The following is an 18238-nucleotide window of genomic DNA, read 5'->3' as shown; positions in this document are numbered from 1 at the left end:
TGCCTATCATCCACAAACTGATGGGCAGAGCGAAAGGACGATACAAACGCTTGAAGACATGCTACGAGCATGTGTTATTGATTTCGGAAACAGTTGGGATCGACATCTATCGTTAGCAGAATTTTCCTACAACAACAGCTACCATTCAAGCATTGAGATGGCGCCGTTTGAAGCACTTTATGGTAGAAAGTGCAGGTCTCCGATTTGTTGGAGTGAAGTGGGGGATAGACAGATTACAGGTCCGGAGATTATACAAGAAACTACCGAGAAGATCATCCAAATTCAACAACGGTTGAAAACCGCCCAAAGTCGACAAAAGAGCTACGCTGACATTAAAAGAAAAGATATAGAATTTGAAATTGGAGAGATGGTCATGCTTAAAGTTGCACCTTGGAAAGGCGTTGTTCGATTTGGTAAACGAGGGAAATTAAATCCAAGGTATATTGGACCATTCAAGATTATTGATCGTGTCGGACCAGTAGCTTACCGACTTGAGTTACCTCAACAACTCGCGGCTGTACATAACACTTTCCACGTCTCGAATTTGAAGAAATGTTTTGCTAAAGAAGATCTCACTATTCCGTTAGATGAAATCCAAATCAACGAAAAACTTCAATTCATCGAAGAACCCGTCGAAATAATGGATCGTGAGGTTAAAAGACTTAAGCAAAACAAGATACCAATTGTTAAGGTTCGATGGAATGCTCGTAGAGGACCCGAGTTCACCTGGGAGCGTGAAGATCAGATGAAGAAAAAATACCCGCATCTATTTCCAGAAGATTCGTCAACACCTTCAACAGCTTAAAATTTCGGGACGAAATTTATTTAACGGGTAGGTACTGTAGTGACCCGAACTTTTCCATGTTTATATATATTAATTGAGATTGATATTTACATGATTAAATGTTTCCAACATGTTAAGCAATCAAACTTGTTAAGACTTGATTAATTGAAATATGTTTCATATAGACAATTGACCACCCAAGTTGATCGGTGATTCACGAACGTTAAAACTTGTAAAAACTATATGATGACATATATATGGATATATATATATATAGTTAACATGATACTATGATAAGAAAACATATCATAAAGTATATTAACAATGAACTACATATGTAAAAACAAGACTACTAACTTAATGATTTTTAAACGAGACATATATGTAACGATTATCGTTGTAAAGACATTTAATGTATATATATCATATTAAGAGATATTCATACATGATAATATCATGATAATATAATAATTTAAAATCTCATTTGATATTATAAACATTGGGTTAACAACATTTAACAAGATCGTTAACCTAAAGGTTTCAAAACAACACTTACATGTAACGACTAACGATGACTTAACAACTCAGTTAAAATGTATATACATGTAGTGTTTTAATATGTATTTATACACTTTTGAAAGACTTCAATACACTTATCAAAATACTTCTACTTAACAAAAATGCTTACAATTACATCCTCGTTCAGTTTCATCAACAATTCTACTCGTATGCACCCGTATTCGTACTCGTACAATACACAGCTTTTAGATGTATGTACTATTGGTATATACACTCCAATGATCAGCTCTTAGCAGCCCATGTGAGTCACCTAACACATGTGAGAACCATCATTTGGCAACTAGCATGAAATATCTCATAAAATTACAAAAATATGAGTAATCATTCATGATTTATTTACATGAAAACAAAATTACATATCCTTTATATCTAATCCATACACCAACGACCAAAAACACCTACAAACACTTTCATTCTTCAATTTTCTTCATCTAATTGATCTCTCTCAAGTTCTATCTTCAAGTTCTAAGTGTTCTTCATAAATTCCAAAAGTTCTAGTTTCATAAAATCAAGAATACTTTCAAGTTTGCTAGCTCACTTCCAATCTTGTAAGGTGATCATCCAACCTCAAGAAATCTTTGTTTCTTACAGTAGGTTATCATTCTAATACAAGGTAATAATCATATTCAAACTTTGGTTCAATTTCTATAACTATAACAATCTTATTTCAAGTGATGATCTTACTTGAACTTGTTTTCGTGTCATGATTCTGCTTCAAGAACTTCGAGCCATCCAAGGATCCATTGAAGCTAGATCCAATTTTCTCTTTCCCAGTAGGTTTATCCAAGGAACTTAAGGTAGTAATGATGTTCATAACATCATTCGATTCATACATATAAAGCTATCTTATTCGAAGGTTTAAACTTGTAATCACTAGAACATAGTTTAGTTAATTCTAAACTTGTTCGCAAACAAAAGTTAATCCTTCTAACTTGACTTTTAAAATCAACTAAACACATGTCCTATATCTATATGATATGCTAACTTAATGATTTAAAACCTGGAAACACGAAAAACACCGTAAAACCGGATTTACGCCGTCGTAGTAACACCGCGGGCTGTTTTGGGTTAGTTAATTAAAAACTATGATAAACTTTGATTTAAAAGTTTTTATTCAGAGAAAATGATTTTTATTATGAACATGAAACTATATCCAAAAATTATGGTTAAACTCAAAGTGGAAGTATGTTTTCTAAAATGGTCATCTAGACGTCGTTCTTTCGACTGAAATGACTACCTTTACAAAAACGACTTGTAACTTATTTTTCCGACTATAAACCTATACTTTTTCTATTTAGATTCATAAAATAGAGTTCAATATGAAATCATAGCAATTTGATTCACTCAAAACGGATTTAAAATGAAGAAGTTATGGGTAAAACAAGATTGGATAATTTTTCTCATTTTAGCTACGTGAAAATTGGTAACAAATCTATTCCAACCATAACTTAATCAACTTGTATTGTATATTATGTAATCTTGAGATACCATAGACACGTATACAATGTTTCGACCTATCATGTCGACACATCTATATATATTTCGGAACAACCATAGACACTCTATATGTGAATGTTGGAGTTAGCTATACAGGGTTGAGGTTGATTCCAAAATATATATAGTTTGAGTTGTGATCAATACTGAGATACGTATACACTGGGTCGTGGATTGATTCAAGATAATATTTATCGATTTATTTCTGTACATCTAACTGTGGACAACTAGTTATAGGTTACTAACGAGGACAGCTGACTTAATAAACTTAAAACATCAAAATATATTAAAAGTGTTGTAAATATATTTTGAACATACTTTAATATATATGTATATATTGTTATACGTTCGTGAATCAACAGTGGCCAAGTCTTACTTCCCGACGAAGTAAAAATCTGTGAAAGTGAGTTATAGTCCCACTTTTAAAATCTAATATTTTTGGGATGAGAATACATGCAGGTTTTATAAATGATTTACAAAATAGACACAAGTACGTGAAACTACATTCTATGGTTGAATTATCGAAATCGAATATGCCCCTTTTTATTAAGTCTGGTAATCTAAGAATTAGGGAACAGACACCCTAATTGACGCGAATCCTAAAGATAGATCTATTGGGCCTAACAAACCCCATCCAAAGTACCGGATGCTTTAGTACTTCGAAATTTATATCATATCCGAAGGGTGTCCCGGAATGATGGGGATATTCTTATATATGCATCTTGTTATTGTCGGTTACCAGGTGTTCACCATATGAATGATTTTTATCTCTATGTATGGGATGTGTATTGAAATATGAAATCTTGTGGTCTATTGTTACGATTTGATATATATAGGTTAAACCTATAACTCACCAACATTTTTGTTGACGTTTAAAGCATGTTTATTCTCAGGTGAATATTAAGAGCTTCCGCTGTTGCATACTAAAATAAGGACAAGATTTGGAGTCCATGTTTGTATGATATTGTGTAAAAACTGCATTCAAGAAACTGATTTCGATGTAACATATTTGTATTGTAAACCATTATGTAATGGTCGTGTGTAAACAGGATATTTTAGATTATCATTATTTGATAATCTACGTAAAGCTTTTTAAACCTTTATTTATGAAATAAAGGTTATGGTTTGTTTTAAAAATGAATGCAGTCTTTGAAAAACGTCTCATATAGAGGTCAAAACCTCGCAACGAAATCAATTAATATGGAACGTTTTTAATCAATAAGAACGGGACATTTCAAGCTGTCCTCATTAGTAACCTACAACTAGTTGTCCACAGTTAGATGTACAGAAATAAATCGATATATATATTATCTTGAATCAATCCACGACCCAGTATATATACGTCTCAGGCTAGATCACAACTCAAAGTATATATAATTTTAGAATCAACCTCAACCCTGTATAGCTAACTCTAACATTACTGCATATAGAGTGTCTATGGTTGTTCCAAATAATATATATAGATGGGTCGATATGATATGTCATAACATTTGCATACGTGTCTATGGTATCCCAAGATTACATAATATATTAGAATACATATATAATACAATATAAGTTAGCTATGATATGATTTGTATAGAATTTTTACAATATTCCCCGTAGATACAACAATCAAAAAATATCCAATCTTGTTTTACCCATAACTTCTTCGTTTTAAATCCGTTTTGAGTGAATCAAATTGCTATGGTTTCATATTGAACTCTATTTTATGAATCTAAACAGAAAAAGTATAGGTTTATAGTCAGAAATATAAGTTAAAAGTCGTTTTTGTAAGAGGTAGTCATTTCAGTCGAAAGAACGACGTTTTGATGACCATTTTGAAAAACATACTTCCACTTTGAGTTTAATCATAATTTTTGGATATAGTTTCATGTTCATAAGAAAAATCATTTTCCCAGAAGAACAACTTTTAAATCAAAGTTTATCATAGTTTTTAATTATCAAACCCAAAACAGCCCGCGGTGTTACTACGACGGCGTATGTCCGGTTTTACGGTGTTTTACGGTGTTTTCTGGTTTTAAATCATATATATATAGAACATGTGTTTAGTTGATTTTAAAATTCAAGTTAGAAGGATTAACTTTTGTTTGCGAACAAGTTTAGAATTAACTAAACTATGTTCTAGTGATTTCAAGTTTAAACCTTCGAATAAGGTAATTTTATATATATGAATCGAATGATGTTATGAACATCATTACTACCTTAGGTTTTGTGGGTAAACCTACTGGAAATTAAAAAAATAGATCTAGCTTCAAAGGATCCTTGGATGGCTCGAAAGTTCTTGAAGCAAAATCATGACACAAAAACAAGTTCAAGTAAGATTTCCACTCGAAATAAGATTGTTAAAGTTATAGAAATTGAATCAAAGTTTGGATATGAGTATCACCTTATATTAGAAAGATATATTACTTTAAATAAGAAAGATTTCTTGAGGTTGGATGATCACTTTACAAGATTGGAAGTAAGCTAGCAAACTTGGAAGTATTCTTGATTTTATGAAACTAGAACTTATAGAATTTATGAAGAACACTTAGAACTTGAAGATAGAACTTGAGAGAGATCAATTAGATGAAGAAAATTGAAGAATGAAATTGTTTGTAGGTGTTTTTGTTCGTTGATATATGGATTAGATGTAAAGGATGTGTAATTTTGTTTACTTGTAAATAAGTCATGAATGATTACTAATATTTTTGTAATTTTATGAGATATTTCATGCTAGTTGCCAAATGATGGTTCCTACATGTGTTAGGTGACTCACATGGTCTGCTAATAGTTGATCATTGGAGTGTATATACCAATAGTACATACATCTAAAAGCTGTGTATTATACGAGTACGAATACGGGTGCATACGAGTAGAATTGTTGATGAAACTGAACGAGGATATAATTGTAAGCATTTTTGTTAAGTAGAAGTATTTTGATAAGAGTCTTGAAGTCTTTCAAAAGTGTATGAACACATATTAAAACACTACATGTATATACATTTTAACTGAGTCGTTAAGTCATCGTTAGTCGTTACATGTAAGTGTTGTTTTGAAGCCTTTAGGTTAACGATCCTGTTAAGTGTTGTTAACCCATTGTTTATTATATCAAATGAGATGTTAAATTATTATATTATCATGATATTATGATGTATTAATATATCTTAATATGATGTATATACAATTAAATGTCGTTACAGCGATAATCGTTACATATATGTCTCGTTTCGAAATCCTTAAGTTAGTAGTCTTGTTTTTACATATGTAGTTCATTGTTAATACACTTAATGACATGTTTACTTATCATTTATCATGATTAAACATAGTGTATCAATATCTTAATATGATTCATATGTATTTAGTAAGACGTTGTTATAACGATAATCGTTATATATATCGTTTCGAGTTTCTTAATTCAATAAACTCAATTTTATGTATATAACTCATTGTTAAAATACCTAATGAGATACTTAATTATCATAATATTATGTTAACTATATATATAATCATATATATATCATCATGTAGTTTTTACAAGTTTTAACGTTCGTGAATCACCGGTCAACTTGGGTGGTCAATTGTCTATATGAAACCTATTTCAATTAATCAAGTCTTAACAAGTTTGATTAATTAACATGTTGGAAACACTTAATCTTGTAAATAAAAATTTAATTTAATATATATAAATATGGAAAAGTTCGGGTCACTACAGTACCTACTCGTTAAATAAATTTCGTCCCGAAATTTTATGAAGTTGGAGGTGTTGACGTATCTTCTGAAAATAAGTGCGGGTATTTCTTCTTCATATGATATTCTCATTCCCAGGTGAACTCGAGTCCTCTACGAGCATTCCGTCGAACCTTAACAATTGGTATCTTGTTTTGTTTAAGTCTTTTAACCTCACGATCCATTATTTCGACGGGTTCTTCGATGAATTGAAGTTTTTCGTTGATTTGGATTTCGTCTAACGGAATAGTGAGATCTTCTTTAGCAAAACATTTCTTAAAATTTGAGACGTGGAAAGTGTTATGTACAGCCACGAGTTGTTGAGGTAACTCAAGTCGGTAAGCTACTGGTCCGACACGATCAATAATCTTGAATGGTCCAATATACCTTGGATTTAATTTCCCTCGTTTACCAAATCGAACAATGCCTTTCCAAGGTGCAACCTTAAGCATGACCATCTCTCCAATTTCAAATTCTATATCTTTTCTTTTAATGTCGGCGTAGCTCTTTTGTCGACTTTGGGAGGTTTTCAATCGTTGTTGAATTTGGATGATCTTCTAGGTAGTTTCTTGTATTATCTCCGGAACCGTAATCTGTCTATCCCCCACTTCACTCCAACAAATCGGAGACCTGCACTTTCTACCATAAAGTGCTTCAAACGGCGCCATCTCAATGCTTGAATGGTTGCTGTTGTTGTAGGAAAATTCCGCTAACGGTAGATGTCAATCCCAACTGTTTTCGAAATCAATAACACATGCTCGTAGCATGTCTTCAAGCGTTTGTATTGTCCTTTTGCTCTACCCATCAGTTTGTGGATGATAGGCAGTACTCATGTCTAGACGAGTTCCTAATGCTTGCTGTAATGTCTGCCAGAATCTTGAAATAAATCTGCCATCCCTATCAGAGATAATAGAGATTGGTATTCCATGTCTGGAGACGACTTCCTTCAAATACAGTTGTGCTAACTTCTCCATCTTGTCATCTTCTCTTATTGGTAGGAAATGTGCTGATTTGGTGAAATGATCAACTATTACCCAAATAGTATCAAAACCACTTGCAGTCCTTGGCAATTTAGTGATGAAATCTATGGTAATGTTTTTCCATTTCCATTCCGGGATTTCGGGTTATTGAAGTAGACCTGATGGTTTCTGATGCTCCGCTTTGACCTTAGAACACGTCAAACATTCTCCTACGTATTTAGCAACATCGGCTTTCATACCCGGCCACCAAAAATGTTTCTTGAGATCCTTGTACATCTTCCCCGTTCCAGGATGTATTGTGTATCTGGTTTTATGAGCTTCTCTAAGTACCATTTCTCTCATATCTCCAAATTTTGGTACCCAAATTCTTTTAGCCCTATACCGGGTTCCGTCTTCCCGAATATTAAGATTCTTCTCTGATCCTTTGGGTATTTCATCCTTTAAATTTCTCTCTTTTAAAACTCCTTGTTGCGTGTAACAACCCGTCCTTATCCACCTGGACGAAATCATCAACATCTGGTCCCATTGCGATGATCGACTCCAAGTAAAGTCCTTAAAATGAGCAAATGCACAGCGGAAGACTTAATTCGTACCTGAGAATAAACATGCTTAAATGTGTCAACCAAAAGGTTGGTGAGTTCATAGGTTTATCATAACAATCATTTCCATTATTTTAATAGACCACAAGATTTCACAGTTATAAATATAATACACTCGCAAGTGTATGAAAAAGTCGTTGAGCACTTGGTAACCATACTTAACATTTAAATCACAGCAGCATATTCTTAAATAAACCCTACACCGTACCAAGTGCAGTAACGAAACGAAGTACTGTGCAACCGTTTAAAACTGGTCGTCCAGCCCGGTTGGGGTTGTCAGGCCCGATAGATCTATCAACAGGATTCGCGTTTACGCTCCTCACGTAAATATTAGCTACCAAGTATAAAGAGATATGCCATGGTACAACTCAACGTAGAATATATTTTAAGTACTTGTGTCTATTTCGTAAAACATTTATAAAAGCAGCGCATGTATTCTCAGTCCCAAAAATATATATTGCAAAAGCAATTAAAAAGGGAGCAAATGAAACTCACAATATTGTATTTTGTAGTAAAAATACATATGACGATACTGAACAATGCAGGGTTGGCCTCGAATTCACGAACCTATATCAATTATGTATATTAACACATATAATAATAAATAAGTTATATATTAATAGTTACTTATCATATTAAGTTATATTCATCCTATATACTTTAAGTTGTAAATATTTATTTCTACAATACATTTATTAATATTAATATAATATATACTTATCAGAGTAGTTTAATAATGTAATAATTATCATTTATCATAATACATTAAAATAGAAATTAAATTTCAATATTTATATACATGAAAAGAATATATACTTTTATATTATTAATATAGCTTATTTAATATGAAAATTTAGTAATATTTAATATTAATATATTTGTAATGTATTTTTGTGAAATAATATTTATTTGCAATAATAACCATAATAATAATAATAATAATAATAATAATAATAATAATAATAATAATAATAATAATAATAATAATAATAATAATAATAATAATAATAATACCTCACATGAAAAAGCTCCAAAAAGAAAAATGACTGCCCATGCTCAGGCTCGAACCCTAGACCTTTTGCGAATCACCAACACCACTAACCATTCGCCCAACTTTGTCTTTCTAAACTTATGTCATCATCATTTACTATAATATGAACTCGACCTCTATCCAATGACACAAAGAAAAATACAGTCCAACCGAATTTTACTAGGTTTCGGCCCAACTGTAAATACAAGCCCAACAGCTTAATTTGGTCCGAGAGACCCACAATCTTAAAGTAGTGTTTATTGAAAAACAAAAAAAAAATATATTTGCAGCTTCCTGGTTTCGAACCCAGGACCTCTAGATAACTCAACCCATCATCAACCATTGCGCCGTTTCCATTTTTCTGTTTCATATCCTAAACTAATTTCTATAACCCGTTTTTCATGCGTTTCTACTTCTTCTTCTTCTTCTTGATCAAAACGTCAACAATTATATTCACACATCATCATCTTTTAACGAATCATTATCGGATATCATTATCATCGTTGTCTTTATGCCATCGTTATAATCATCATTATTTATACGTTCGTATTTATCATCATGATCATCATCATGTGTTCATCTACTTCATCATCATCTTATCTTCCATCATCAACATCTTCGACATCCATCATCATATCATACATCATTTCACGACATCCTCGTGTATCTTCATTATGACAAAATACCAACATAAGCGTATCATCTTCATTGTCTTCATTAAATCGTCACTAGTCATCATATTTGTTCGAATCCATACACCATCATCGTCATCATCGATCCATCAACACATCCGTCATCATAATCATCTGACATCTCGATCATCATCACAACTAGATCATCGTCATCATACATCTCCACACCGATACATCATTTTTCATCATTCATCATCGTTCAACGTCATAAACAATAAGTGGGTTTCGATGGTTGTATGGTGGTTATAGGTGTGGATGGTGGCAGTAGACGGCGGGGTGGTTGCCGGAGAGGGTGGCGAGGTTGGTAGTGGGTGTCACAAGTGGTGGAAATGGTGTAATTTGTTCATCTTGTAAATGTAAGTATGCATATATTATATATATATATAGAATAGAATTCAGAATTTATTTATTATATATAATATAATATAATATAAATAATAATTTCTATCAATTATTAGTGGCATTAAACGTGCAATAAGCACAGTATATCTAGTTTCATTATTCAACATTGACAGATGAAAGTTTAAGCATAAAGTAAAGGTGATAGTGATATAGAACAAATTTTTGTAATATTATATGTCTTTAATATTCTTATTTCATTAATATTACTACTTAATAATGATCATGTTAAATAATGAGAAGAAGCAACGGTATCACTAGTTTAGTCAAAAATGGGTTTCTTACTGATCAAAAAGTGGGTGTGTACATCTACTTTTTAGGTAAGGAAAAAAATAGGTAGTAGTTTATTTGCACATGGGTGGGTGTTTATTTGGCTATATATGTAAAAGTCCTTGTTAAAATAAATTATGCAGACAATTACAAAGATGTAGTCAATTATGTTTTTGTTCGTTTATACTCAATTAATTAATTAATGTTGAGTTCATTGTATGAATAATCCAACAGTTTGTAATGGCATTTATTCTCGGATAAAAACAGATGCAACATAGATGGATGTTCATGGTGTTTTTTTTTGTTATTGAAGAAAATGGTGATAAGTGTTGAACCATAGTTTAATGAGGAGATGGAAAGTTTTATGTTTTTGCCAATATGTCTCGTGTGGTGTATATCTATAATTCTAATAGAGTTGAAATGTAAGCACAGTGTCCAAACAATAATTTAATCAAAGTTTCAATTACAATAGTGAATTATTGATTAATAGTTAAGCAGCTGTTACAGTTTTGATTATGGATATTATAGCGTGCCCGTTGTTAATCAGTGGCGAATAAAAAGTCTTCCGAAAAATCCCATATTTTTATTTTAAACTTCTTTATTTATTTCAGTCATTATGGTATTAAATTCGAACATTAACCTATTAGGTAAAAATTACATCAACTGTCCCCCTCTCAATTCTGAGTAAAAAAATATAAAAATGTTAAAATTAATTAACTAGATCCTAAATACATTTTTAGTAAGCCTAAATTTTATAGAACTCATTTTCGGATCATCGTTTATTTTAAAATCATATAAGTTCGAATTAAACTTCTCTAAATAACAATCGAAACGTCCATCCAGTATTATAATCATTAAATAATTATATTTAATATACACTATACATATATTTATATTTTATATTTATTTTTATATGTATACACATATCTATTTATAATTACCTGTTCGTGAATCGTCGAGAATGGTCGAAGGTCAATAGAATATATGAAACGGTTCAAAAATTTTGAGATCCAACCTAACAGACTTTGCTAATCGTGTCAAAAATATTACATCGTATCGAGAGTTTGGTTTAAAATTAGTCGAAATTTTCCGGGTCGTTACAGTACCCACCCGTTAAAGAAATTTCGTCCCCGAAATTTGAGTGAGGTTGTCATAGCTATCAATAAAATTGTTTTCATGACAATAGGAGTTGATAAATAGAGTTTTATCATTATTGATTAATATAGATAGAACGATTCGATTATGTGAATCGTACGAGTGAAGCTATCACAAAAGAGTGAAATGAGAAATAAAGATTCGTCTTGACATTTGACGTAGTCACGGTTGATTTCAAGGATTTTAAGGAAATCTTCTATTCAGAAAGAAAATGAAATAACACAATTTATTAGCAAACTGTTGAAATTACGGAAGAACAGAAATATCAAGGAAATATTTCCGTGATATGCTTAGAAATTAAGTAGAATGAAAGAGTCGTGTAACATGGCACATGATGAGGGTAAGATCTGTGAACCATCATCACATTCCATTAAAAATTTAGCATGACCTACTGTAATATAACCACGTTGGCCCGGCGTCATTATATTATACTAACTCATGTTTCAATTTCCATCACTTCTCTAGGAAATCGTTCATAATTTAACTTGAATTTTAAAGAATATAGAAACTAAAACAGTTTCTTTTAGGATGTAACACAGATAGCACGAAGAAATAGATTATTTCGAACAAGAATATTTATGAATATATCTTCAGAAATATCGAAGATATTTATGACGATATTTTTGAAATTTCTAAGTTCGAAGGTTGATGGAAAAGATTTTCCGCAAGATTTTAACATGAGTAAGGAGCAAGATATTCGTTGAAAGTTTCATCGGATCCAGAAGATATACGTTATATATAGATATATAACTGTTGACGTAAGAACGTTGCGAAATTCGAGAATTTATGATTAATGCTTCCCGGTATTTAGTATGGCAACTATCGCTACAAGATGTCAATGAGCACATGATAAGACTTCAATAGATAAATATAGTGATTTATCGGAGAGATTTAAGTCAAGGAGCAACGAGGTTGCTGCTACGTCTGCTGGAAATATGATGGAATATAAAAGGTTCTCCTGTAACAATAAAGAGCACGCATATATATCGAGGTTATAATAAGGTTGTTTCGAACGAAGAGTCGAAGTTGATTTGCTAGAGCCGTGACAAAATTGGCTAATTTGAAAAGGAATAGCAAAGTTATTTTCGGAATTAACAACGTCAAAGGAGCTAGCACAGATACGTGTTAAATGTTTACTCAAGTTTCGAGTGTTTTCGGGTGCATAACTTTATGCATCAATATTTTCTTCCATAGATGAAGTGCGGCTGGTTCATTCTCTCGGTCGAGGTGTTTTCAAGAATCATGAAAAGATTTGAACGCGGATTATAACTGTCGAGGTACAAATGAGGTTTAAGATGAAATCAAGTGGCAAACTTGAAGAATTATTTAGTTTCATATGTTATAATCAATATTTTAATCCATTTTAATTGTCCAAAGTTAACAGTCCAATAGTCCGATTGTCCAATGGTCCAATGGTCCAATGATTCATATACAGTTATATATATAATATTCGAATTAATTAATACGTATCGTGACCCGTGTACCGATCTCAGTATTGATCACAACTCAAACCATATATATATATTTTGGAATCAACTCCAACCCTGTATAGCCAACTCCCACATTCACATATAGAGTGTCTATGGTTGTTCCGAAATATATGTACAGATGGGTCGATATGATAGATCGAAACCTTGTACACATGTCCCGTTATTTAAAGTGCGTAAAATAAATAAATATATCATGACCCATTGTACACCGTATTGTCTCAGAATTCATCCGACGTATTGTGTACAGGTGTCCCGACGGTATGTAAAGTGCATAAAATAAATAACAGAAATTAAATAACGATAAATAAAATTGCGAGAATGTAAATTGCGATAATTAAAATGTAATACGGAATTAACAGTTAGCTGGGAACAGTTAGCTAGGAACAGTTAGCGTGGAATCTTAACAAAATTTCAATTAGTTAATTCGTTTGTTTCTAACAAATTTTATTTTGTCCAATGTTTTCTTCATTATGCCACTTGTTGGATTCTGATAGGTCAAAATCCAAATATGAAATTGAATTTGAATGAAAATAGTTGTTCTTTAATGAACGGATACGTATATGTGCGGACTTGAGCGGTATTGTTAATGACTGCTGATTTAGAACTGAAGAGTGTACAGTGTAACTTATTAATGTGCAATCTAAATATTTCTCGGGTATTACCCACCCGTTAAAATATTTTCACCATTAACAGTTTGTACAAAAAAAAAAATTTTAAGTACAATCTTTATGAAAATATACTTGCATATATATTTTCTTCAGATGTAATCATGGATTTTTAACGAGTCAATAATATATTAAACTCATTTGATTTATCGTTAGTACTAGATTACATGATCTCTAAAATATTAGAGATTACATAATCGTCATGTCGAACGAAGATTAATGAGGTAGAACGATACGTAAAGCGAAGATAATCGATGTAGAACGATATGTAGAACAAAGATAAAGTAGATAGAACGATACGTAGAACGATGATTAGGCTCGAGGTATAGAATGAGATGTTGAGGCATGGATTGTTGATGGTACTGGTGCTGTTATTGATGGTACTGTTGGTGCCGGTGATGTTGCTGAAGCTGATAGGTTTTGCACCATATTTTTCAAAGCCACTACTCGAGCGCGAAGTTCGTTGAATTATTCTATTCCTCCGGGATGATTGTCGGTTGGAACGAGCGAACGAATAAGGTTTAGAATTTTAGATAGAATATAATCGTGGCTAGATATTCGGAAATGAGGGTGAAAATGGTATTTCGGATTGGTTCGCCGGTGAGTGCTTCAGGTTCATCGCCAAGAGGGAAATTTGGTTGATGAAAAGGATCGCCTTCTTCGCGTCTCCATTGAATAAATCGACTACGAACCCATCAGATGAATCAGGGATGACTGATTGATTGATTCGTTCTGGTGACACTGCTTCTGGGGCTGGAGTGGGACTCCCTATCGGAATCCGAGGGACTTGATCTAATGGTGAGTTCCATTGCGTACGATTGAATAAAAGATTTTTCGATATGAGAAGATTTTCGGATATTGGATGATATTCTAATTGTATAGAATACCTAAATATGGTACAGAATATCCCGTAAATTACGAAGGGATTTAAGGAAACGTGTCAGATAAAGTCTGCAGTAACAGATACGCTAAGATATGAATTTATCTATACACTATCTATCAAATAAGTGCAGGAAGTCATGTCTAGACTTAGAAATGATAAGCAGGAAATTTTCACTAGGAATGATAAACAATACTTATAATATGCAGCTAAGGTCGAAGTCCAGACTCGCTAATGCATCCTAACAACTATCAGTTAGACACACTAATGCAAGACCTGGTTCACTAGGACCAACGCTCTGATACCACATGTAACAACCCGTCCTTATCCACCTGGACGAAATCATCAACATCTGGTCCCATTGCGATGATCGACTCCAAGTAAAGTCCTTAAAATGAGCAAATGCACAGCGGAAGACTTAATTCGTACCTGAGAATAAACATGCTTAAATGTGTCAACCAAAAGGTTGGTGAGTTCATAGGTTTATCATAACAATCATTTCCATTATTTTAATAGACCACAAGATTTCACAGTTATAAATATAATACACTCGCAAGTGTATGAAAAAGTCGTTGAGCACTTGGTAACCATACTTAACATTTAAATCACAGCAGCATATTCTTAAATAAACCCTACACCGTACCAAGTGTAGTAACGAAACGAAGTACTGTGCAACCGTTTAAAACTGGTCGTCCAGCCCGGTTGGGGTTGTCAGGCCCGATAGATCTATCAACAGGATTCGCGTTTACGCTCCTCACGTAAATATTAGCTACCAAGTATAAAGAGATATGCCATGGTACAACTCAACGTAGAATATATTTTAAGTACTTGTGTCTATTTTGTAAAACATTTATAAAAGCAGCGCATGTATTCTCAGTCCCAAAAATATATATTGCAAAAGCAATTAAAAAGGGAGCAAATGAAACTCACAATATTGTATTTTGTAGTAAAAATACATATGACGATACTGAACAATGCAGGGTTGGCCTCGAATTCACGAACCTATATCAATTATGTATATTAACACATATAATAATAAATAAGTTATATATTAATAGTTACTTATCATATTAAGTTATATTCATCCTATATACTTTAAGTTGTAAATATTTATTTCTATAATACATTTATTAATATTAATATAATATATACTTATTAGAGTAGTTTAATAATGTAATAATTATCATTTATCATAATACATTAAAATAGAAATTAAATTTCAATATTTATATACATGAAAAGAATATATACTTTTATATTATTAATATAGCTTATTTAATATGAAAATTTAGTAATATTTAATATTAATATATTTGTAATGTATTTTTGTGAAATAATATTTATTTGCAATAATAACCATAATAATAATAATAATAATAATAATAATAATAATAATAATAATAATAATAATAATAATAATAATAATAATAATAATAATAATAATAATAATAATACCTCACATGAAAAAGCTCCAAAAAGAAAAATGACTGCCCATGCTCAGGCTCGAACCCTAGACCTTTTGCTAATCACCAACACCACTAACCATTCGCCCAACTTTGTCTTTCTAAACTTATGTCATCATCATTTACTATAATATGAACTCGACCTCTATCCAATGACACAAAGAAAAATACAGTCCAACCGAATTTTACTAGGTTTCGGCCCAACTGTAATTACAAGCCCAACAGCTTAATTTGGTCCGAGAGACCCACAATCTTAAAGTAGTGTTTATTGAAAAACAAAAAAAAAAATATATTTGCAGCTTCCTGGTTTCGAACCCAGGACCTCTAGATAACTCAACCCATCATCAACCATTGCGCCGTTTCCATTTTTCTGTTTCATATCCTAAACTAATTTCTATAACCCGTTTTTCATGCGTTTCTACTTCTTCTTCTTCTTGATCAAAACGTCAACAATTATATTCACACATCATCATATTTTAACGAATCATTATCGGATATCATTATCATCGTTGTCTTTATTCCATCGTTATAATCATCATTATTTATACGTTCGTATTTATCATCATGATCATCATCATGTGTTCATCTACTTCATCATCATCTTATCTTCCATCATCAACTTCTTCGACATCCATCATCATATCATACATCATTTCACGACATCCTCGTGTATCTTCATTATGACAAAATACCAACATAAGCGTATCATCTTCATTGTCTTCATTAAATCGTCACTAGTCATCATATTTGTTCGAATCCATACACCATCATCGTCATCATCGATCCATCAACACATCCGTCATCATAATCATCTGACATCTCGATCATCATCACAACTAGATCATCGTCATCATACATCTCCACACCGATACATCATTTTTCATCATTCATCATCGTTCAACGTCATAAACAATAAGTGGGTTTCGATGGTTGTATGGTGGTTATAGGTGTGGATGGTGGCAGTAGACGGCGGGGTGGTTGCCGGAGAGGGTGGCGAGGTTGGTAGTGGGTGTCACAAGTGGTGGAAATGGTGTAATTTGTTCATCTTGTAAATGTAAGTATGCATATATTATATATATATATAGAATAGAATTCAGAATTTATTTATTATATATAATATAATATAATATAAATAATAATTTCTATCAATTATTAGTGGCATTAAACGTGCAATAAGCACAGTATATCTAGTTTCATTATTCAACATTGACAGATGAAAGTTTAAGCATAAAGTAAAGGTGATAGTGATATAGAACAAATTTTTGTAATATTATATGTCTTTAATATTCTTATTTCATTAATATTACTACTTAATAATGATCATGTTAAATAATGAGAAGAAGCAACGGTATCACTAGTTTAGTCAAAAATGGGTTTCTTACTGATCAAAAAGTGGGTGTGTACATCTACTTTTTAGGTAAGGAAAAAAATAGGTAGTAGTTTATTTGCACATGGGTGGGTGTTTATTTGGCTATATATGTAAAAGTCCTTGTTAAAATAAATTATGCAGACAATTACAAAGATGTAGTCAATTATGTTTTTGTTCGTTTATACTCAATTAATTAATTAATGTTGAGTTCATTGTATGAATAATTCAACAGTTTGTAATGGCATTTATTCTCGGATAAAAACAGATGCAACATAGATGGATGTTCATGGTGTTTTTTTTGTTATTGAAGAAAATGGTGATAAGTGTTGAACCATGGTTTAATGAGGAGATGGAAAGTTTTATGTTTTTGCCAATATGTCTCGTGTGGTGTATATCTATAATTCTAATAGAGTTGAAATGTAAGCACAGTGTCCAAACAATAATTTAATCAAAGTTTCAATTACAATAGTGAATTATTGATTAATAGTTAAGCAGCTGTTACAGTTTTGATTATGGATATTATAGCGTGCCCGTTGTTAATCAGTGACGAATAAAAAGTCTTCCGAAAAATCCCATATTTTTATTTTAAACTTCTTTATTTATTTCAGTCATTATGGTATTAAATTCGAACATTAACCTATTAGGTAAAAATTACATCAACTGTCCCCCTCTCAATTC

The sequence above is a fragment of the Rutidosis leptorrhynchoides genome, chromosome 3 (assembly GCF_046630445.1).
Source record: "Rutidosis leptorrhynchoides isolate AG116_Rl617_1_P2 chromosome 3, CSIRO_AGI_Rlap_v1, whole genome shotgun sequence".
NCBI lineage: Eukaryota > Viridiplantae > Streptophyta > Magnoliopsida > Asterales > Asteraceae > Rutidosis > Rutidosis leptorrhynchoides.
This window is presented reverse-complemented; position numbering follows the sequence as displayed.